This window comes from Dermacentor andersoni, chromosome 10 (genome assembly GCF_023375885.2).
Source record: "Dermacentor andersoni chromosome 10, qqDerAnde1_hic_scaffold, whole genome shotgun sequence".
In the NCBI taxonomy this organism is placed as follows: Eukaryota; Metazoa; Arthropoda; class Arachnida; order Ixodida; family Ixodidae; genus Dermacentor; species Dermacentor andersoni.
The window spans coordinates 81,317,894-81,342,272 of NC_092823.1; the positions used below are offsets into that span (position 1 = coordinate 81,317,894).

General features: G+C 48.1%; 1 long non-coding RNA gene across 1 annotated transcript; it reads left to right on the forward strand.

The window, feature by feature from the left end:
• Positions 1 to 799: 799 nt before the first annotated feature.
• On the forward strand, positions 800 to 23,822 carry LOC140213531 (uncharacterized). The gene is made up of 3 exons (XR_011890390.1): positions 800 to 883; positions 19,941 to 20,168; positions 23,560 to 23,822. It is a non-coding gene; the product is annotated as an uncharacterized lncRNA (long non-coding RNA).
• The last annotated feature ends 557 nt before the right edge of the window (positions 23,823 to 24,379 follow it).

Genomic DNA, 24,379 nt, shown 5'->3' on the forward strand with positions numbered 1-24,379 from the left:
CATATCTTGCTGAATATGCTTGCTGTATGAAGATTGGTGCTTACGATGACTTATTGCCCATGCCTGGCCAGAAATTCGGAGCCGACGATGAAACCGTAAAATGATTTTCTTCTGGCTTTTCATTGGGTGAAGTAAAATAATGAAGACATTCATGGGAGGAACACAAGGCAGCTATGACACCAATTTTGTGCAGCAATTTTTATGTGGGGTACAAAGATCACTGTAAAAAGGAGGATAGGCTATGAGCTATTTCCTTTGACTGAAAACAAGAACACATTTTTTTCCGTTTCGGAAGCACAGCGAACGCTTTACTCAAGAAGTTTTGTAGACGCTTTTCAGAGGTTTATCTTGCTCAAGGATACTCAAGTGATTCTTGCGTGCTGGCGTTAAAAACGCAGCCTGTTGCAGCCGATTACATTTGTAACGTTCTAGACGCACACAGTGGTGTGCTTTTTCCTACTTCATAATTCACAAGTGAAAAAAGAAAGAACAAAGAATCCTGAGAGTATGTTCTGAAATGCGCTGAAAAATTCTTCTATTGTAAAGGGACGCGAACGAATGAATACAAAACTGACAAAGATATATTTTGCCTGCGAAATGTCGAGTCAGTTTATTGATCACCCGCAACTTCATTAATAATGTTGCTCTCATGCACTTTGCGTTCTTGAAACCTGCATTTCTCTTACTCCCTACCTCGCTCTAGATATTTTGTTTATGGGGAAAGGAGAATAGTGCGGGGGGGGGGGGTTGTTGGTGTATAAAAGATGGCGACCCTTAGCTACCCTGTTCACAGTACGGTGAAGAGCTCCTAGTGCACAATATTCGTTATGGCTGCTTCGAAGGTTCTTGTAATCCTGTCCATTATTGCTAGCGTCCTGATTGTGTAAGTATGCGTCGAGACCCTTACAAATGTAGTGATCTACAGAATGCATACATTTCTTGTCCTTGAAGGTTCTAGTGGTCGTATGTCATTCAAAATCATGGAGCGGTAGCTAGGAGGTTGCAGAAAAGTTTCGATTGCTGCTGCACTACTGATTCTTAATATATGTTAGTTTCCCTCTTTTATACTTAAAATTTTTACCACGAAATGAGCAGCGAAAATATCTATACCTTGTTAAACTAGCTGTAACGTTCTTTTTTATGCGTCAGTGTAAGAATGACGTTGACTCATGTACCATAGAGCTAACGTTGCGTGAACGTTCTAGAGCTAAAATCCTTAAAGTATGTTTGTCAAATAGGAACGAAAACTGAGCAAGTTGGTTTGGATACGTACTTGTAAATGATGTAAGCAACACAAAAGAATTTCTCAGACACGTACCTATTCGTGCCACACAACTAGTAGATGAAGTTCTGCATTTTCGTAAACAATCTTAATATAAACCTTTCCTGTAGGCATGCAAACTTTCTACAACACAAATATTAAGGCGTTCTGGCAGACAGCTTTGATGTGTACTTCGTGTAACCCAAGGCAATGCATGGAGAAATCTTCATAGGACAAGAGCGAAAGCTTGCTAATGCTGCTGTGCCCTTAAGCAGTCACAGTCTCGGCGAGCCACCTTATATTCTCAAACTGGCCATTCCGAAGACTGCAAGCGGAATGTTTCCGAATATTGTCATACAATTCCTAATATTAAATGCGAGGCAATTAAACTGGCTTCTCCTCAAATCTATGTGGTCTCGGTAAGGTGGCCGCGTAAAGAAAATCACAGGGCGGTTACTAGAGAGGAAAACGAATTTTTTAGCATTCTCTCTGCTGTGAGCTAGGCGTTTTCTCTCCCGATCTCGTGCTCGCCGAACTGCTTAGGGGCCGAATGTCCTTGTTCTTCCATGATGTTTTCGTAAAGCATGTCCTGTAGCGTCCTCGTCTAAACTACTAGGCTCTTCTCAGATTGCCCAAATGCACGCCGACTTTCTAAGCCTACACTGGCGCAGCCCGGGTTGACGCAGCGTGCTGAGCGAGGCATCGCCACCGTAACAGTTAACCATCTAGTTATCGGGACGCAACGGCAAACAGAAAAGCAAGGCGCGTAGGTGATACAGAAAACTACCCTATACAGGCCGCGGAAAGCAACACAATTACTCGTGTTACAGCTACCGGAGTTTTGCATCAGGTCACCGACCAACTCCCCTCTCACTGAACGCGATGTCACGTGTGCTTCCATCAACGCAAGCTTCTTCTGGCTTTGCTCTCGCCTATGTCCCTTCTCTCGCTCACCCTTATAGCTACGGACGGCGCCAATGCGTGAAACAGAGCAACTTGCTAAGAAAAGGTGACATTATTCTTCAATTACAAAAACATATTTTCTTCGATGCGTAGAGCCCGAGTCTACTAGCAAGGAAGATGTCACCTGTCCTTGAGGCTATGCCAAAAGTTTAAATGTGTGCGCAGACTATGTGCGACGCTAGAGTGTAAGAACCTGCGACCAGTACACTGTCACAATACCGACAACTATGAGCGGCTTGACAGTGCTCGATCAGCAGACGTACAGAGACGGGCAGTGCGTGTGCTTTTCAATAAGATCAGTTGCGAGTTAAATTGCGAGTTGAGATAGCGAGTTGCAGGCTATAAAAGTAAGGGCCACACATTGCCCTCGGCTGGTTTTTAACGCGTGAGCGTAGCAGTGTCTATGCGGCAAAATGTGCATGCATGCCAAGTGCTAGGTATACTATATAGATAGGCTATACAGAGCACGAGAGAGACCGCACTCGCCGACAAGACGCCTACTATCCCGCATCGTACTCGTTCCATCAACACCGTTCTCCATCTCCTCCAGCTGCTCCAAATCTGCCTCATAGTTCCCGTTCGGCCAGACGTCGTTCTCCATCGCCTTACCGGCGCTCTACATCAGCGCTTCGCCCCACTTCCCATCTTGTCGACCAGCACTCGGAAAACTAACTGTTGCAGTTTTTGGAGGGGAAACTGCTTCTTATCGGTCTTCAAAAATTCCTCCTGTTCACCTGGCTAACATGCTTTCTGTAACTGTCGAAGTTGTTCCCGCGTTAGCTCTCATCGATACCGGTGCAGCCGTTTCTGTTCTTCGTAGTGATCTGTGTTTCCGGCTCCGGAAAGTAAAAACGCCTTATCTTGGACCTATTTCGCGTGGTGATAATAATGCATTTATTCACCCCGATGGACAGTGTACTGCATTGTTGTCAGCGACGGCATACGCCACCACATTGAGTTTCTCATCCTTCCAACGTGTATCCATGAACATATACTGGGTTTGGATTTCCTACATTCTGCTTCAGCTGTCATTTCATGTAGAGAGGAAGTTGTCCATATCACGGATACAGCGCTTGCACTTGTTACGGACTCTTCACTTTCATGCGTGAACTTGGCCATCGCTGCAGACTACGTCCTGTGTCCTGGTGACGAAGACGTTGTAGCCGTAACATCCCGTCAGATCACCGATGGAGACGCTAGTCGCCACTTCTTCCCGCTGTACTTCTCGCGGAATTCTCATTGCCACCTGTCTCGTCCAGTTTTCGCGTGGCCGCGCCCTCCTGTCTGCTTGCAACACGACCCCAGATCCTGTGATGCTGCCCAAAGGGATGACTGTGGCGACCCTCGCCGACACTCAGCCTATCTCTATAGTCACGCTTTGCCCTTCTTCATCGCCAGCACCAACTTCAGGTTTGGATGATTCTTTCCCTCCTCCAGCCGTTCTTGGTTCTGACCTAACAGCCGCGCAGTCCGAAGCCTTAATAGTTGTCTTGGCAAAGCACAAAGCCTGCTTCGATAGCTGTTCCCCTGTGTTGAGCCAAACTCCTGCGGCTACTCACCGCATCTAAACCGATGGTTCCGCTATAATACCACGACGCCCCTATCGTGTATCGCCGTGCGAACGAAAGGCCATTGAACAGCAGGTTGCTGACATGCTTGCGCGGAAGATAATACAACCTTCGTCTAGCCCATGGGCTTCTCCCGTGGTCCCGGTAAAGAAAAAAGATGGCTCCGTTCGCTTTTGCGTCGATTATCGAGCGCTCAATAACATCACACGCAAGGACGTATATCCAATACCTCGAATTGACGATGCTTTGGACACACTACAAGGGGCAGAGTATTTCTCCAGCCTTGATCTTTGATCAGGATATTGGCAAATTCTGATGAACGCTACTGACAAAGAAAAAACCGCATTCGATACACCAGACGGACTTTATGATCTTAACGTGATGCCTTTTGGCCTTTGTAACGCTCCTGCCACATTTGAGCGCATGACAGACAACGTACTTCGTGGTCTAAAATGAAGGACCTGCCTCTGTTATCTGGACGATATTGTCATCTTTTCCTCCGACTTCAACCAACATCTTCATCGATTAGACGAAGTTCTCAAGTGCCTTGCAAATGCTGGCCTCCACATCAGTACAAAAAAATGCAAATTTGCAAGCAAGACTAAAAATATTGGGTCACGTCGTCTCAAAAGAAGGCATCCAGCCAGACCCCGAAAAGATTAGTGGTGTTCTACAGTTTTCTCGCCCCCAGCAACAGAAAGGTCTGCGTAGTTTCCTCGGCTTGGCGTCATATTTTCGTTGATGTATACGCAACGTCGCTGCAATAGCAGCTCCTCTACACAGGCTACTGATAACTGGTACCTCCTTCACATGGACTAGCGACTGCGAGTCGGCTTTTCAAGCTCTTAAGCGGCATCTTACATCCGGACCAGTGGTTCACCACTTCGATAATCGAGCCCCCACCATACTCCATACTGACGCAAGTGCACAAGGTATTGGCGCAGTACATCTGCAACGTAATGAAGACTCTTAAGAGCAAGCCATAGCATATGCCAGCCGAACACTTTCTCCAGCTGAGCGGAACTATACCATTACAGAGCAAGAGCGCCTGGCTATCGTTTGGTCGATTCAGAAATTTCGCCCATACCTTTACGGCCGCCGCTTAAGCATCGTCACCGACCATCATGCTCTGTGTTGGTTGTCATCAATGAAAAACATGTCAGGACGCTTAGGACGCTGGATACTCCGCTTGCAGGAATATGACTTTACTAAAACGTGCAAGTCTGGAAAAATACATCATGATGCAGACGCATTGTCTCACTGCCCACTCTCACTCTCTTCCGGTAACGCGCCGTCGTATTCCCCACCACGCCCTTCCGATGCTACGCCTGCCTCACGCCAACTCTCGATAACGCCCCTAGCCCAAGTTACGCTTTCATCACGCTCTGATTTCATCTCGCTTCAGCGGGCTGACTCCTACTGTCGAGCTCTCATGGATCGCCTTAGTGGGTTCGCCGAACCACCCAACAGCCGCTTGCGACGCCAACTTCGACAATTCCGCCTTGAAGATGGCGTGCTACACCGCTACGTTTACCACCCAACAGGTCACCGGTGGGTCCCAGTTCTACCTCGCTGCCTTCGCCTGCGAGTATTAGGGGCCCTTCACGACGACGTATCGCCTGGCCACTTAGGCTTCCACAAGACTTACGACCACATAAGGACCAGCTGCTTCTGGCCTGGCCTATCCACAACCGTGGTGAAATACATTGCCTCTTGTGCGTCATGTCAGCACCGCAAACGCTCGACATCCCCTCCTGTCGGTTTACTACTACCTCTCCCTTGCCCGGACGCTCCTTTTGAATTTGTTGGCCTTGATTTATATGGTCCCTTGCCGTTGACACCCTCTGGTCACCGTTGTATTGTCACTGCGGTCGACCATTTAACAATATATGCCGAGAATGCCCCTCTGCGATCCGGTACCACTTCTTAGGTCGCCGCCTTTTCTTGTGCTCCATCGTCTTGCGCTACGGGGCTACTCGCGTTCTGCTCAGTGACCGTGGCAAGGTGTTCATTTCACAAGTTATCGAGGAAGTTCTTCGGGCCGCCAATACCGTCCACAAATCTACTTCTACGTATCATCCGCAAACCAATGGCCTTACTGAGCGCTTCCACCGTACGCTATCTCACATATTTTTCATGTACATCGGTGCTGACCACACCGACTGCGATAACATTCTTCCTTTTGTGACATTAGCATATAATACTGCTTTTCAAGGGACTACCGGCTACAGCCCTTTCGTCCTTGTGCATGGACGATCTCCTTCCACCATATTCGACAGAGAATTCTTTTTAGCACCTTCTTCGCCTAACGCCTCACTTCCAGAAAATTTTGCTGCCCGAGTTGCACATTGTCGTCAAATCGCCCGGCAAAGCACATAAGCTACCCAAGCTGAGCGCAAGCGTCACTGCGACAACAAACGCTGTGACCTACATTTTCACCCTGGAGACCAATTCTTGCTTTCGACTCGAGTCCGCACCCCAGGCCTCTGTGAGAAGTTCCTTCAACGCTACATTGGCCCATACACGGTTGTGCAGCAAACATCTGCAGTGAACTATTTTGTCCGCCCAGTACACACTCTCACTGACCGGCGCCGCCGGAATGCCGAAATTGTCCATGTCTCGCGGATGAAGCCCTTCACTCCCCGTTTAGATAACCTCTAATCTGCGGACAGGCTGGCCGCTTCCATGACGGGGGGAAGTTAGCGTAAGCGCGATTAACGTACTTCGTCGTTTTCATTTGTACATAGCCATCATCATCTTCCCTGTTCTACTTCGTCGCGCATGAGTGAGTGAGTGAGTGAGTGAGTGAGTGAATAAACATTATTGTAGGTCCGGCGAGGACGCGAACTCGTTGCGCACCCGGCTAGTCCCACGTCGGGACCGGCAGGTCTAGCCCACCGGCCCGGTCGCGGGCACGCCGGACGGCCAGGATTTGCTTTTCTAGAGCGGGGCTACGCAAAAGCGAGCCCCACTCCTCCTTGATGAACTTGGGGTATGTCGACCCGCACTCCCAGAGCATGTGAGGTAGAGTGGAGGTCTGGCCGCAGGACGGGCAGGCGTCGTCGCGATACACGTCGGGGTAAGCCTCGTGGAGAGCGGACAGACACGGATATGTGCTGGTCTGTAGGAGCCTAAGCGAAACGGCTTGCGCCGTATTCAACTTGGGGTGAGGGAGTGGAAAGACCCTTCTGGACATGAAGAAATATTTAATAACCTCGTTGTGAGTAGCGGGAGCGTCCCTGTGACCGTAGAGAGGAGGGGAGTCGGTGAGGTCGGTGAGGTCACGCGCAGCCTCGTGGGCAGACTCATTGAGGTTCGGGGGAGCACCCTCGACCGATCCTACGTGAGCGGGAAACCAGTGAATTGGATTGTTTATGAGAGCATGTGGACTCGAGCCGCTAAGAAGACGAACAGTTTCCTTGGCGATGCAACCCTTTTGAAAAGCCCTAACTGCCGTTTTGGAATCGCAATAGATTTCGGACCCACGACCGTCTAGCAGGGCGAGGGCGATGGCGACTTGCTCGGCAACTCCGGGGTCTGAAGTGCGAATCGAGGCGCTATTGGAAATGTTGCCGCCCGAGTCGACCACAATGACAGCAAAGGTCTTCCCGTCACTGTAATCCGCAGCGTCGACGAAGCTTGCGCTAATGTTGTGTCGCTTGATCTGTTTGAGGATGGCGGCTGCTCTAGCCTTGCGTCTGCCCTCGTTGTGGACGGGATGGACGTTTCGGGGCACAGGGGCCACTTCGAACTTGTCTCGAATGCACCTAGGGATCGGGGTACTGACCATCGGGAATCCCGCAGGGTGGTAACCCAGCTCTTCGAGGATGCGTTTACCTGCTGCTGTGGTGCCCAGGCGAGTGAGTTGCGCGCGTTCTTGGGCTTCGGCAATCTCCTCGGCGGTGTTATGCACCCCCAGCTTCAAGAGATCCTCGGTATGGGTCCTGATGGGTAGCCCGAGAGCCCTATTGACTATTTTGCGGATAAGAACGTTGAGCTTGTCTCGCTCCGCTCTGAGCCAGTTGTGCATAGAAATCGTGTACGTGAGGTGGCAGAGTACGAAGGCATTGATCAGCCTGAGAAGATTGCTTTCCTTCATGCCTCGTTGCCGGTTTGCGATTCTGCGAACGAGGCGGAAAGCGTTGTCCGTCTTTGCGATAATCTTCCGGAGAGCAGTTCCGTTTCCGCCGTTGTATTCGACAAACATGCCCAGGACCCGAATAACGTCGACCCTGGGTATCACCCCCCCCGTCACAAGTGCGAAGTCTGATGCTGCTTTCAGAGACTGGCTTCCAATCTTTGGGTCTGCCGCCCTTCTCTTTTCTGTAAAGTAGCAGCTCTGGTGGGGCGGAGATACTCCTCGTTCACGTCAATCGCCTCCTGCATGGCTTCTTCGACTCTGCCCTCGCAGCCGCGGGAGCACCATATGGTGATGTCATCGGCGTAGATGGTGTGCTTGACGTTCTCGACGCGCGCCAACCTCTCGGAAAGACCAATCATACAGATGTTAAACAATGTTGGGGAGATGACGGCGCCCTGAGGAGTGCCCCGCCCTCCGAGGGGCACATCTTCGGAGCGGAAGTCTCCAATGCGAAGCTTGGCTTTCCTGTCAGTTAGAAAAGAGCAGACGTAGTTGTGGCATCTGGAAGCGAGACCCAGGTCTGAAATGGTCTTGACGATGAAGGTGTGGAGCACGTTGTCGAAAGCCTTCTCGAGGTCCAGACCGAGCAGAGCCTTGACGTCTCTGGAACGGCCATCCACAGTCTGATGCTTGATTAGTTTCAAGGCATCCTGTGTTGAAAGTCCGGCGCGGAAGCCGATCATGTTGTACGTGTAAACCTCGTTGTCTTCGAGGTACCCGTTAAGCCTGTTGAGGACGACGCACTCCATGACCTTGCCGACGCAGGAGGTCAGAGAAATCGGCCTCAAGTTTTAGGTGTTCGGGGCCTTGCCGGGCTTGGGAATGAGCACCATGCAGGCCGTCTTCCATTCTGCAGGTACAATGCCGCTCTTCCAGGACTCGTTTATCTTGTCGGTCAGAAAGACAATCGACGTGTCGTCGAGGTTTCTCAACATTCTGTTGGTGACTCCGTCCGGACCCGGCGCAGACTTGCGGTTGAGCGCGAAGATGGCCTGTCTGACCTCGGCAATGGAGAAGTCTTCATCCAGCTTGGGGCGTGGAGGGCCTCGGTAGTCCGGGAGTTGGGTCGACGGATCGCCGTCGCGACGGACAGGCAGGTACTTCTGTATGAGTTTTGCGACGAGTTCATCGACCGTGTTAGACCTGGTGGCTTCGTGAAGGGCCCGGGCCAACGTATGCCTTTGATTTGACTTCGAGCCGCTTTCCTCGAGAAGGTGCTTCAGCATACCCCAGGATTTGCCGTTGCGCATTTGTCCGTCGATGGATTCGCAGAGCTCGTCCCACTGCTGCTGGCATAGCGCCTTGCAGTGGTCTTGTATGACCTTGTTGAGCTCCGAAATCTTCTTTCGTAGTCTGCGATTGAGCCTTTGACCCTTCCATCGGCGGAGCATGGCGGTTTTGGCCTCGATCAGGTGGCGAGTCTGCTGTCCATCCGCTCGACGTCGAGATCTGTTTCCACTTTCTTGGTGGCCGCGGAAGCGTCGTTCCGGATGCCTTCACACCATTCTTCGAGAGTGGCGGGTGCCCTGGCTCTCCCGGGTTTGTCACGAATCTTGCGAAAATGGTCCGAATCAATGAACGTGAATTCCCTGACCCTACTCCGAGACACCTTGAAGTTGGTCTCGAGAATGTAGTGGTCGCTGCCGAACTCCATGGCGGTGTTCTCCCAACCCACGTCCTCGACGTTCCTCACGAAGGCGAGGTCAGGTGTCGAGTCCCGGGTGATGGAGTTGCCAATGCGCGTAGGAAAATTCTTGTCAGTGACCAGAATGAGGTCCATCTCTTTGGCGTCTTGCTACAGGTTTCGCCCCTTGGTAGTGTCGTAGACGTAACCCCAGATGCCATATGGTGCGTTGAAGTCGCCGACGACGACGAAGGGTCGAGGGCCGGCCAAGTCGGTCGCCTTCTTGAGAATGGTCTTGAACTGCTGGCGCGAGTCTCTGGGGTTGCTATATACATTACGGACGAACACGCTGTTTCTGCGCTGATTCCGCTGCGGAACGTCGAGCAGGATCTCAACCAGGACATATTCAATTCTACCACTCGCCAGCTTGAGGTCGTGGGTGATATGAGTTAGCCGTTTATCGATCAAGGTGCAAATCCCTCGCCCTCCGGGCCGGCCCGACACGGCCCTGTATCCCTAGAGCGAGGCTACGGAGATTAATGTTTCCTGGAGAGCAATGACCTGAGGTTTCGCAGAGAAAGACCTGAAAAACTGCTGCAGACGGGCTTTTTGGTTAGAATACCCTCTGCAGTTCCATCGCCAAATGCGAAAACTCTCTTTGAATCTATCCATTATGGTTGACCTGACGGACTACCACCTAACGGGGCAGTTAGGCCTGCACAAAGAATGGGTCCTCCTGTCGCCGCGCTGGTGGGATAATGAAGTGTAGCTTCCTTTAGTATGGCGGGAACGGTTAGCGGTTGTACGACGGAGGCGGATGAAGCCATTCGCGCCTCAATGGCGTCGATGCGATCTGCGAGAGCTCCGAGGCCCCTGTTGGGGTCCCCGAGCGCAACCTGAATTTGGCGAATGTTATCACTGAGGCAAGCGACGCTAGCGGTGACCTGTTTGAGGCCGTCTGCCAGGCCAATGAGACTTTGGTTAATCTCGCTGACTTCTGCCGACAACGCTCCCGATTCACATGTTTGTTTGAGTACTGCCCTGCGTACTTGAGCTGGGGCGTTGCCTTTCTTGGAATAAACAGCGCTGGACAGCTTGATCGGCTTCGGTATTACAATATATATATATATACATATATATATATATATATATATATATATATATATATATATATATATATATATATATAATTATTGAGGCCAGCAAACACTGACAACCGAGGGAACATTTGGGAAATCGCTCGTACTTACTAGTTGAATTGAAGAAATGCAAAATGCATCCAGGATAGGATGGGGATAACTTTAATAAAGTGCCGGCAAACGACGGTTTACCGCGTCGTGACGCTGGCCAAGCGTCGGCGCGGGGTTGTACCCTACTCTGCACTTCCCCATTTGAACCCGTTTGTAGTGGGTCATGAGGTTTGTGCTCCTGGAGGGCATCCCCCGCCTGCTGGTCGGCCCATAGTTGTGTGTCCTTGTCTGCAGACTGCACTGCACCTTGAAGTTTGGGCGGGTAAGTCCTTGAGGTAGCTGCCGTCGGGAACCTGGCACATTCCCACATGATGTGCCATTGGTCCACCGGACACGCTGCACAAACACCGCCCAGCCCACTCGGATAGACCTCTGGGTGAAGCATGTGCAGCATTGCGGGGGCGAGGAGTGACGCGGTCTGTATCTGCCTTAGGATTACGGCCTCCTCCCGACTGAGTGCCGGGTGTTGAAGCGGCGTTGTCCGTCGAGCTAAGCGGTGACACTTGGTCACTTCGGCATAACTGGTCAATCTGTCTTTGGTTTCGAACCACCACACGAAACGGTCACTCTCGGGGGCCCGGAAGGTAAGTGCTCGCGCCGCCGAATGGGCCGTCTCGTTGTGGTTCGGTGAGGATGCACACTCGTGCGCATGCGCCGGGAACCACTTGACACGGATAATGCTGCCGCGGTCTTGAAGTTGGAGCTTGCTGATGATGGCGGCCGCCGGCGCGCATATTCGCCCCTTGGCAAAGTTGCGCACGGCGTTCTTCGAGTCGCTGAGCAGGGTGCGACACTCGGCATCGGTGATTGCCAGAGTGATGGCAACCTCCTCAGCGTCTGTGGCGTTCGTGCACTGCACGCTCGCTGCCGTTGTCTCGATGCCGGTAGCCGCCGCAACGACCACTGCCACGAAGCCTTCCCGCTTGTATCCCGCGGCGTCCACGCACCGGGCGTGCGAGTCTTGGGCGTGTTGTTCGGTTAGGGCCTTGGCCCGCGCCTGCCGACGTTCTTGGTTGCACTCTGCGCGCGTGTTCTTCGGGATGGGGTCCACGTAAGTGTGTGCCCGCGCCTCATCTGTGATCTCGCACAGTTGCCGGGTGGGAGCTTGGGCGTTGTAATTCAGGGACGTCAGTATACTGCGGGCCGTCTTGGTGGTAGAGAGGCGCTCGAATTGCGCGGTGAGCTGCGCCTCGGCTATTTCTTCTAGGGTGTTATGGACGCCGAGCTGCAGGAGCCCAGTAGTACTCGTCTCCATTAAGCCCAGCGCCGTCTTGTTAGCCCATCGGATCAGCGTGTTGATCTTGGTCCTGTCAGTGACGTGCCAGTTGAGGTAGCATCCAAACGAAAATGGATGAAAAAACAACTTACCGCAGGTGGCGAGCGTTCCCATTTCCTTGCTTTACGCGTGCGATGCTCTACCAATTCAGCTACCGCGGCGCCGTTTCCCTATCCGCTTTCTCGGGTACTTCTCTATAACTACTACACGTAACCCTAAGGAATGTTAGCCAGCGCCACCACTCACAAACCCTGGTCGCGGATGTTGAATATCCTTTCTGCCACAGGCATCATGCGTACGGGATCCTCTTTTTTTTAGGGTGAAACTAACTGGTAAATAAACTCAGACATAGTGCCTGAAGGCTTCGATCTTGCCGGATTTGAGACTCTGGTTATGTAAGAATGAGAAGAATGGGGGTTAACTTAAGGGCCCTATTTTTATTAGTGATGTCATAAGAAGCCAACGAACAAGGCCACCAAGGACAACAGGGGAAATTGCTTGCGCTTACTAAGGGAAATAAAGAAATGATAAATTAATGGAAATGAAAGTGGACGAAAAAACAACTTGAATGCATTAAGTGACGTTTCGTTATGAAAGTAACTAGAACGGCATTGGATTTCTTCGCAAGTTCGATAATTAATATCTCGAAACTGGTATCATCCTAAGAATTCATTCAACGTGGATCCGGCAAGCGAATTCGACGGCTAGAATTTGTAAATTGTAATATTGGCCACAAGGTAATTATTTAAAAACTTCATTGGTAAATCCTGTTAAATCGTCGAATATGCATTTCAATTTCTTTCTCCAGGTGTTTTCCGCCGCTTTGAGTAGACCGCCTCATGAACAAGTATTGTGCTATCTGCCATAGGCAACCTTAAAAACTTTTGAGAGCGCCCTCTGAAATACCCGCCATATCAGTGAAGATTAGAATCACAGGATCCGGCGTGGAAGTAGTCCCAATAGAAGCACATAGGAGAAACAACACGACTTTACTAACACGATATATATATATATATATATATATATATATATATGTCCTCCTCAAAGCAGCATCTTCATGTACAGGGAAGAAGTGACCATCTCGTGTTTTTTTACGGTAAAAACTCCATTACTTTGCCTAAAGGAAGAGATGAAGATAGAACTACGTGCGGTACATTGCAATGTTGCTGCTGCATCTTAGATTTAAACACACTCGGAAAGAAGCATAAGTATGCCTCAAAGCTGCTTTCTGCTACCTTTGATAACACAGTTGTAGATCACTAAATCACTTTTGTACAGTTACAGAGGCACATGACTTGATATACAGAATGAATATTTTAAGTTATCACTACCGAGTGAATTTCGTAAACAGAAAATGAGGGTGCAATATATTGTACAAGGTGACTCAGCAGAATATATATACGGGGCGATCATTTTCAAGTTTTCTATAACTTTAAAAACCGGCTATGGCAGATAGAATAATTCTTGTCCTTAAGCTCGGTAATTCGAATAGGCGGGCGTCACTATTCTTTTTTGTTTACTGTTTATGGGTACCTCAAGGATCCCAATGAGACATTGCATGAGGGGCTGGCACGTAAACGGCGGGGAATGATGATGATGACTTGAAAGATGAGTCAGAACACTCGATGGCAGATGTACAGCTCACTGTATCGCAGATGAGTGCAGTTTCTCTCGGAAGACCATTTGAGTCTCGGGCTATTCGGACGATGAATGACTGCAGGAATGTAATGGTGCGGGCTCGTGGCGGCATTAACGAGTTCGTATGGTCTGTTCGACAGAGACGATGAGCCAGCTCGATCCGCTGGCCGTAACGCGGTATGGAATAAAAATACCTGTGATAAAGGCACGGGCGAGAGATGCGACGACGAGAGGCAAGATGCGACAGGTGTACATTAGGCATTAATGTTGAAGCGCTACTGTGCTGTGAGTAATCTGGAAGAATAAATCCAGCATCATAGTTGTGCGCAGGATAAATGGCTTTAGTGAGATTAGTTTGGTAAGGATGAAAGATAGCACATGCACATTCAAAGTTTGGTCGCAGGAGCGATTTATGAGCAACTGATTTGACGGGTGGTTGTGCCACGAAGAGATTACGGCTAAGATAACCAGGAATTTCGTTATCTAAAAAAATTATGTGCCTTACGTGATTTGCCCAATACAAATCTTTGCAGAGGTGAATTCCTAGGTACTTGAAGGAGTTGGCGGTAGATATGGTATAGTTATTAATCTTGTAGGCGGAAAGGATGTACTTGGGTCGAAAATCAAATCAAATGTGTACAGTCTGACTAGTGTTCAGAGACATGAGCCATATAACACACCAGTCTTAAGCATGAAAGATCCTCCCGATTTGAAGAGCCGTATATTAGACCCATATTTAGACGTATGAGACCCATATTAGCGATTTCCTGGCGAACCACGAACTGGATCAGCGATATCGTCTCAGCAGTGTGATTCCAAGACGTCTGTTGAGGCGAGGCAGGAAACGCTGCTTCGAGTTCGCGGCGTACAATTCGGGTCACGTTATCGCTCCGTGGTGGCGAGCTAGATTGGTCGATGGGTTCTGTACAGGAAGAGGTCGCTGTGGTATTTGGAAGCCGTGTAAACTAATTGTATACACAGCAACGCTTTGCCTTCTCGAAATGCGGAATTCTTTCACGATGGCGTCTACAGTCGATACGTTTCGAAAGAGCAGAAGGTTGAATGCGTCGTCCGCGATGCCTTTGCTAATGCGTCCAATCTTGTCCACCTCTGGCGTGGACGTGTCGATTTTATGACAGATGGCTAGGACGTCCTGAATGTAGGAGACATACGACACGGTAGCGGTTTGGGCACGCGTGGCGAGTTGTTGTTTGGCGGCTAGTTGTCGACCGGTCGCATTTGCCAAAAACGTCGGAGAGCTTTTATTTGAACAAGTCCCAGCTGGGTAGCTCTTCTTCGTGTGTGTAAAACCACGTTCCCGGTGTTCCGTCGAGGTAGGACACGACATTGGCCATCAATATGGTCGGATCCCACCTGCTCACCCTGATGACGCGCTCACACATCTTTAACCATTCTTCTACGTGAACACCTTCGAGGCGCCTGAATTTGGCGGGGTCTTGTGGCTGAAGTAGAGAAACGTACTGGGTATGCGTAGTCGGCATTGCAGTTGCAGAGGCGGCGCCTTTCAATGGAAGCATGGTCCCAGGCTTGGTGAGACGTCCGCTGCGTAGCTCCGTGGAGAAAACGGGTGCCTCGCACGTCCACCAGCATGTCACGGGTATAAAACTATTTACACGATGTATTTGCAGGATGTGTATATAAACAGCAGCCGAGATTCCCCGAGGCTGTTGCCACTTCGTCTTCTTCACCGTCGACCACTTTGTCCTGTTTTTTCCACCGTAACAATATAGTACAGTTATTATTCCTGTAGGCAGAGGGGATGTACTTAGGTCGACGATGGAATGAAGTGTGTAGAGACTTACTAATCTACAGGGACATGCGCCATATAACACACCTGTGTTGAATATGAAAGATCCTCCCGAAGGGAAGAGACGCCAGTGAGGTTATTGACAGTGTCACACTCATAAGCGAAAATACGCATTAGAGAAGTGACAGTGAATTTCAGGTCATTAGTGTAGATTAAAAATAGGAGCGGCTGGATGTGTTAAACAGTGCCCGGAGGTACACTAGACAGAACGTAGGAAACAGATGTAAGGTGGTTAGCATATACTAACTGTTTTCCGTTCATTAAAAAACACTAGATTGAGTTAAGAACAAATGGGTGGATGTTTAAGCGTGATAACTTTAGCAAAACACGAAAATTTAGAACCTTATCCAAAGTCTTTTCTAAATCTAAAAACAGGCCATAGTTGGGATGTAATAGTCGAGGTTTAAATGAATATCATGAATAAAAAATAATAACTGCGTTCCACATGAGGTATCTTTCTGGAACCATGTTGATTAGGGCGAAATAACTTCACTGAATTTAGGAAGTTAGCAACGTAAGAGTATTTGACATGTTCCATTATTTTCGAGCATACGCTGGTGAGCAAAATGGGATAGTAGTTACCTGGGGAAGACAGACCACCTTTCTTGAAGAGTGTAAGGACATTCCGTATTTTCTAATCTCTTGGAACAGCGCCTGTGTCAAGTAATCACTCAAAATAATACAGAGGATTGAACTATGCCCATACATCGTATATTTTAACACTTTGCCGCTGATATACCGTCTATCCCACAGGATCACGGGCACTTGAGGTCATCTATAAACTTAACGATGCCTTCTGGCCTAAAATCAATACCTTCCATCGGTGTAAAATCTGAAAATTGTAAATCTGGAAGTTCATTGGCAGGTTCTTTTGCAAATTATGAACAAAAAATGCAATGTTCAAGGCAACAGTAACATCTGAATCAGAAATGGGTGAGCCAGAATTATCAGCTAGAGAAATAGAGCTATTATTTTCAGGTTTTATCATTTTCCAAAAAGCGCTGTGGGTTAGAGTGCAACATGTTTGGGACGGTAGTACAGAAGATATCGCGTTTTGCGTGTGCTTTTAATGAGTTGTATTCTTTGGTGGCTTCGTTATATATTTGAGCATGTGAAATCAAAACACATAATAAAGAATGTATGTAAATCAGAAATTGACCTTCTTATGTTTTACGGCTATTTAGTAAACATAGCCAGTGAGTTTGCAAAAAAATATCCAGTTGACACTAATCTCGAAGATGATGCCAGTTTCGACATATTCCCCGAAGTGGGACGAAATACATGTGCATTAAAGATAATTTCGCGCTTCAGTGCATAAAGAGCTTTTTGTTAAAAAAGTAAGTGGGACATTGCATTCTTACGGCCAGTTTGCTGGCGCATATGTCCAAAGTGGCGTTACTCTGGAACATTAGTCCTAAAACGTACGTCTTGCAAACGCAGCGGCTACACTTTGTAAATTGCGATTTGTGCGATAAAGTAAATAATGATGAAGGTAATTAGTAAATCTACCTAATTATTGAACATACGTGTTTCGATTTCTCGTGCAAGTAATATCTCCCTGTCTACGTAATCGATGGCAAGGACTGGAAGTATGTTATCCCTACCAAGCCATTTTAGAAAAATAGGGAAAACTGAAATATGGTCAACCCGTCCATTACAACTGATGGTGGCCTCCTACGGGCCACCGTCAGTGACACTTCGCTCCTTGAAGAGGCAGCATGTGTGTCGAGTGAGGTCCTGAACAACCCTTTGGAATATTTTGAATGCGGCTTAAATCAAAGATGCGTGATCTAAAAGAGGGGCGAATGTACTGCGAAGACATTTCTCGCGTATTTACGCCGAAATTGCTATAGCATTTTTTTTCCTGCTCCGACTTATTCTTTGCTTTCAAAGAGTTTTTGCCTTCGTTAAAGGAAAGTACCTATGCAAAGCCATACATACGGACCGCCATGTGGTTTGTTTGTACTACTAACATATTTATTAGCAGTGCACGCAGGCGTACGGACCAGAGCATGCATGGACGAGATCGGGCAACAGCTTCTGCGTACGTCGGAGGTGCAGTGACCGACGTCTGTTCATGGGCTGCAGAAATGGCTTGATAAGCTTGCTCATGGATGAAGTCGCGGATCGGAAGTGTTAAGCGGGTGTTAAAGCCGTTGCCTGCGCAACTCGTCGTAACTCTGACACAATTTCGTGACTTCAAGGAGAGAGTGAGCACTCTTCGATAGTGACATTTGGAACACATCGTTCTCATTACTCTTCATTATATGTGTGATCTTCTCATCTTCTCAAATTGACACGTCCACCCGTTTAAAAAGCTCAAGAATGTCCTCAATATAGCTCGTGAAATTCTCTTCAATCTGTTGGTATTGCGTAAGCAATCGTTGTTCTGTACGAAGCTTTCTTACTGCTGGCCGACCGAAAACTTGGTTAAAGCTAGTCTTGACGACCAACAATGTAGTTAGGTCGATTTGGTCATTTCGAAACCAAGGTTTCGCAATGTCCGAGAGCTACAATGTTACATTTCTCAACTTGCTAACTTCGTCCCACTGGTCATGGGCCCTCATTCGTTTGTAAGAGGAGATGCACTCCTAAACGTCTGTGTCATCTGTGCCGGAGAAGATAGGGAGATCTCGCGCTGACGCAGGGCACCGGCACAAACCAGTGTGGTTGGTGCTGTTGGAGTAGTTGAAGGATGATGCGCATCGTCGGGCATGATGGGGGAGTAGAGTGTGACTCAGAAGTTCCAGGGTGTTCGAAGCCGAGCAAGCTCCACCACTTCCTACGAGATTTATTATCAGCGGACGCAAGCGAACGGGCAGCGGTCAGAAGCGTTGGGCGAAGTACAGCAACCACGAGCTCATGCCGGTGGCCATGCTGCTAAGGAGCAGGCTACTCTTGTTACAGTACGATTTTGTATATCAGACTATTTATGCCCGGGGTGCTTGCTATGCAGTTCAAACAGACAGGTGCCTCAGTGATTACTTTCATGAGGGTTTTAAGAACATTTAAAAGAAAAAAGATGCTCTTTTGACATTGCACAGCCATACGTGAAGTTGTGCATGCATCTTCTGGAACGCTGTTGTCATTTACAAAGACAAAGGTGGCCATACCTATACCATTGGTGAGGGAGCACAAACAACAAGACAAGAGTGTGTTGACGTAGGAAAGCCGTGTTTGTGTGTGTGTTGGGAAAAGAATTAATTTCCTTGAAAAATTAGTTTCCCATGAGTCGCAGAACTTTCTTCATTTCTAGCACCACACCTTAGTTTGTACTCTTCTTATCATACACGCAATGGTCTATCGTGTGTCCAGTGTGCAAGATAAATGTCAGTCCAATATGACTTTCATTTTGTTGCAATAGCAATTATACGGATTTTGGTGGCGCATTCGCGCCTTCGCCTTTCACAGTGACTCCTCTGCCGCCGCGCTGTCAGATCATCGATACGCATGTACGGCCATCGCGTAGAAGATAAGAAGGTCTTCAGAATTTGCGCAATGTGTTTGACAGCAAAAGCCACAAAACTACCAGGACGAACCCTCGCATCCCCTTCGATTGGTTCTGCCAGAGTCAGAACGGCGTTATGCCTTCCGATGCTGCTTACAGTGCTGTGTGCACACACACTAATGCTCCTGCTCAATAGTTGTATGGAAGCCACGTAGTAGCGCGTACATTGGTGATAACGCGACGTAGCGAGAACACCAAGCTTGATATTTGTAATCGTAAATTTGGGTGCTTACTAAGTCTGACGGTTTTCGTTCCTTCTCACCTCTTGCAGCATCGATGCGCGACGACTGCGATGCCGCTGGTAGCAAGCACTCCTCGTCACGACATAACTCTGAGGAGCCGTCAGCGTCACATAAAGCCTTGCTATTGCTTTTAGGGCTTCGCGTTCGATTGAAACTGCTATATTTCTTAAGCAGCCTTAATATGAGCCACTTCCTTAGCTGATTGGCACTCTGCAAAATGTAGCAATATGATTATTTCGCCATCATGCCCCAGATGCTTGTATGGCTGATTATTATAATCTGTAAGTTACCCTAGTTCTTCTTGCGAAGATTCATTTCGGTTTGACTTTATTCTTTGAATAACGACGATCAGGTCTTTTCTACTGATCAGGGCTTTCTTAATTTTTTCATTCCTTCGCTTGAGCAGTGCATTTAAAGTTTTTTTCTTCTGGAATGTTGGTAATACATGATGAATTGGTCTGAAATATCACCTCGACTTTAATTCGAGTTTTTTAGATTCAGTGAGGACATCTTTGGCGCAAACGTTTCACAAGGGATTGATATTTTTCTCCGACAAAAAGTAATTTGAGTAAGTATTGCAATGTGTTTAATTCTTCTGTATATTAGGAACACAAACTTCGAAAATGTGTTTGTGCTCGCAGAACTCAATGCATGGCAGCAGAGACAGCACCTAGTGGGTCACCAGGTTCAGGAGGCGATAGTGCGCCCGCCGGCGGTGCCGCACCCGCTGCCGCCGCTCCCGCCGCCGCTGCCGGCGCTCCCGCCGCCGCTGCCGCCACTCCCGGCGCTTCTGCTGCCGCGGCTACTCCTGCTGGCACTGCTGGTACACCCGCTGCACAGTAAAAACCTGAACGTGCAGCCTGTTGACGGTGAGACACGTTATTATGGTTTCCATGAGATTTTTTGGGATGGTATCTGTATGTTCATATAGGGATGTCTTTACAGCCGAGCTACACTCGTTTTTGTTAGAACAACAGACATAACTTACTCGGTTTATATAGGAAATATAGCATCTAATCTTAATTATTTTATCTACGTGCTGTCTCGATGAACTTTCTTTCGCAGATAATGTTGGTGGTGGTGGTGGCGTTACAGCAGGCGGGGTTACCCTGGAACACGTAGCCGGCAATTGAACAACCTGAGCCTTCTGTATGTGTCATTATGTGGGTCCCCAGGTGTCCAAGAGCCACGTGTCTGGCATGAGGAAAAGTATCATTCATTGCGCTCTTTTCCTGAAAGGCACGGACCCTCCTGGGAAAACGAAGTCTTCAAATTTCCTATGCAAAGGACCATTCTTTTCCACCCTGTCGACCATCGCTTTTCTTACTGCGTCGAACTGCGAGCATACGCAAATGAAATGTTCGACGTCGCCTCTATCATCACAGAAAGTACAGAGCTGGGAAGCACATCGCCCAGTCTTGAATAACCAAGCCGCTGTTTAGGCGGAGTCGGTTCGGATGCGGCGCAAAAGCGTTGCTTTTTTCGCGAGCAATCTCACGTGTCACACAGGCTTGGTGTGGAGCATGGTGAATCACTCTAAAGTGAATGCAGATTGCATCCATAGGGTTCTGAAAAATTGTTGGTGCTATTACATTTGGGGCATATGTCAGTGTCAGGCGTGCAAGAGCGTCCGCATTTTCATTTCCTTCTATTCCTATGTGGGATGGGATCCATTGAAATTTTACCGCGAATCCCTCGCTCATTAGAACTGTAATGAGTGCCAGAGATTGCCTTGTAAACTTCTCTCGAGGTAGGCCAAGGCGTAATCGTTGTAAGAATGAAATTGAGTCCGCGAACACCACGACATCACGTGCGAAATAAGCGCGTACTTTTCGAAAAGGCACGTTCATTGCGGCACATTCTAGTGTTGCAGTAGAAACTACGCAATCGAGGCGGCCAGACCATTATAAATAATAAGACGGTATGCAGAACTCTCTCGCGCGCACACCGAGTGGTCTGTGTACATTTGTGGGTGGCATTAAAGCGTTGTGCTCAAGTGGTCTAGCACAAGAAACTGTGCTTCGGCAGTTGAAATTGTGCGTTTCGTCTGTAGGTTGGGTATACTGAGGCTGCAGGTCACGTCCCATAAAGACCATGGTGGATCGAGGCGACTCCATTTAGCTGACTCCAATGTAAATATTGAAAGGTGTTCAGCGGCGCATGGAAATAGGAGTGAGTTCTTGCACTTGGCCACCGGCAAAGCTGCGCACCGTAGGGGTACTCGCCAAGCCCCAATAGCTGCGTCAACAAAGCCTGGAATGCATAAAGGCTGAGTGGACGAGACTCCGCTTCATTAGTAACCTTCTTTTTGAAGCACCCTGAGGAGCTCCATCGCCAAGCGAAGTCCCTTTCTTTAGACTGCCTCCGAGCATTCCAAGTGTCTCGTTGATGGAGATATTAGCGGCAGCTGAGGGAGAATGCGCCTTGTTATCAGTGAGCATTCAATTTAAGCGTATACATAGGATTGTGTCCCCAACTTACACCTGTCATGCGACGAAGTGCACTGAATATTTGCGCTGATGCAGCCGCAAGACTTTCAACAGCGCTTTGCCACAGTAGCTTGCTGTCGATGGTGATGTCCAAAAATCTAACACTAGTCGCACGGCGAATTGGGTAGCCTATAATATTCAGCCACACGCGAGTTGATGTCCGTTTCACTTGCGCTATAAGCATGAAGGCAGATTTTTTCGCTAATAAAGATAGGCCAAGCAACGATAAGTTACCCTCGATGACGGAGATTGCGCCCTGGGCTATCTGGGCCAAACGATCTTGATTTAATTTCGAAATCCGAAAGCGGATGTCATCTACCCAGATGGACGTTTTCACTTCAGCCAAACATACCTACAGTGCGTCTGTAAGTGTGGTCATGGCAACATTAAACATCAAGGGAGATTCCACACTTTCTTGTGGGATGCTGAGGGAAATGCGGCGCTTTTCGCTCACTATATTTCCGAGATTAATCTGAACATGTCGCGCTGTAAGCAATTTAAGGACCAATCGAAGACCATTTGCAGAGACACCCAGGGCTTGGAGTTCGTTAATGATGCCAGCATGATGCACACTGTCGTATGCTTTGGCAACGTCCATAAAGAAGGCGAGTGTCGACAGGGATTGGACGCGAAGGTGCTCGATGTGGCTTAGTCCAAGACACGTTCCTGGACACTCAACCGAGGGCGAAATGTTGTCTTACACGCTGACAGTCTACCTACTTGTTCAAGAAACCAAGTTCACCTCGTACGTATTAGTATTTCCATCAACTTTGATACCAGTGATGTTAGCGATATCGGCCGATATGACTCAAGGTTCGCAGGGTCATTTCCAGACTTGAGCACTGGCACCGCCCATGCTGTCTTCCACGCTTCGGGGATCTCTCCCGCGCACCAGAGTGGTTAAATATGTCCACAACGGCTCGTCTTCGCTCGTATTCAGATTCGCCAGGATTTGATTGCTGACCAAATTGGGATCTACACACGTCTTTTTGGGATCTACACAAATGGGCACGTGACAACAATACATATTATTCACGGTCGTGGCTGAATGTGTGGGAAACATGCGCACGGGTATGTGAATAGGCCGTCGTTACGAAATAATCCAACTCAATCACGAATGACTGCCCCGCTCTGCTGCACACCTTTAGCGCTCTGTTTCTCTAAACATATATCGGCCGCGCTCCTTCACTGTTTGTTCTTGGGGATCTTGGCTGTAATGTACAATAAACACGAAGGTTACTCGACCAACATATCTGCTTTCCCGGCAACAGGAAGGAACCAATTTGACTGCGCATCTATAATATGCACAAATTGTGCCTCTTCTCGCGAGTCTGATACACAGACAAACTTAGTCTAATTAACAGGTTCACTAAGCTAAGAAGTCACAATTCCTCGCATAAGATATCAACCGCTAACGGAAAGCGTTGATGCCTTCAGGCTATGTTATCTTTAATAAAATTGTGTCACTAAAATTTATGACATGAACTATAACATATTTGGTATAATTTCTCAGCTCGGCTTCAATGAATACTAAGGTACTCGAGATCAGTATAAGCAGGATCAATTGTCTCTGCTCTGTACACCTTAGATTTCGATAGTTTAAGAATAGTTTTATTAAAAGCACCTGCGGCTTGTATTTTGGTAGGACAGAGCAAGAAAGGAAAGGCAGGCATTTCAACCAGGAAAACTATTTCTTGAATTTTGTGATTTATATAAGCCATCGACCCATGATATTGGGCTTGTGTAACCTAATGAATTTTGATCTTTCCAGGGCACATTTGAAGCCACCGAAAAACCTCAAGATTGCCACTTATGGTGTTGGTGCCAACGAAAGGACAAAAACCAATCACTAGCGAAAGACATCTCAATATGGTCTTATCATTGCTTTCCCACGATATTGAAGTGAAGCACCAACAAAACAAAGGAAAAGCAAAATACTGATGACATTCTATCTCAACGTTCTTCTAAATTGAGTCATAAAAATTCTAAAATGGAAAGCAGTCATGTCTATGAATGAACCCGCTGAACAGATTTCGACAATCGCAGAATGTGCTCTTCGCTATCGTTGTGCTTTGAGTGTAACTTTCTTTTTGGGGGACAAGTTCTCCCAATAAAACATAGTTTCGTCAATAACAGCTTAGTACTGTGTTCTTTAGCCTTACTACTACGTGACAGTATAACAATTTAAAAAAGGCGACCCATAACCAACATTAAGAAACTCAACGAGTCTCGGAGTTGTAAGGCATCAAGGTACCTGTTCGGCTTTAAACACCCGCTTATAAGCCTACCTAGAAGCGCCGAATGTCCGCGAAAGCGAAATAGAAGAAAAAGTGCGTGGATCCCACGCATTGCACGAATAATTTTAAGTGAAGCTTTCGTTAGTACCGTCTTCGTTATCCACAACGTCAGGTGATTCTTCGCACTGTGTCAAGTATCGGTCAATCCTGCACTACAGCAGCCGTAATTTGGGGGTCAATGGAAAAGATGGCTTCGCGAAAAAGAAATTTTCACCCGTAACGCTAAGTCTGGACCTAATAGCGTGCAAACCTACATGCGGAGTAGGCCTTAACTGCTTCTTGCGGTGTTTCTTG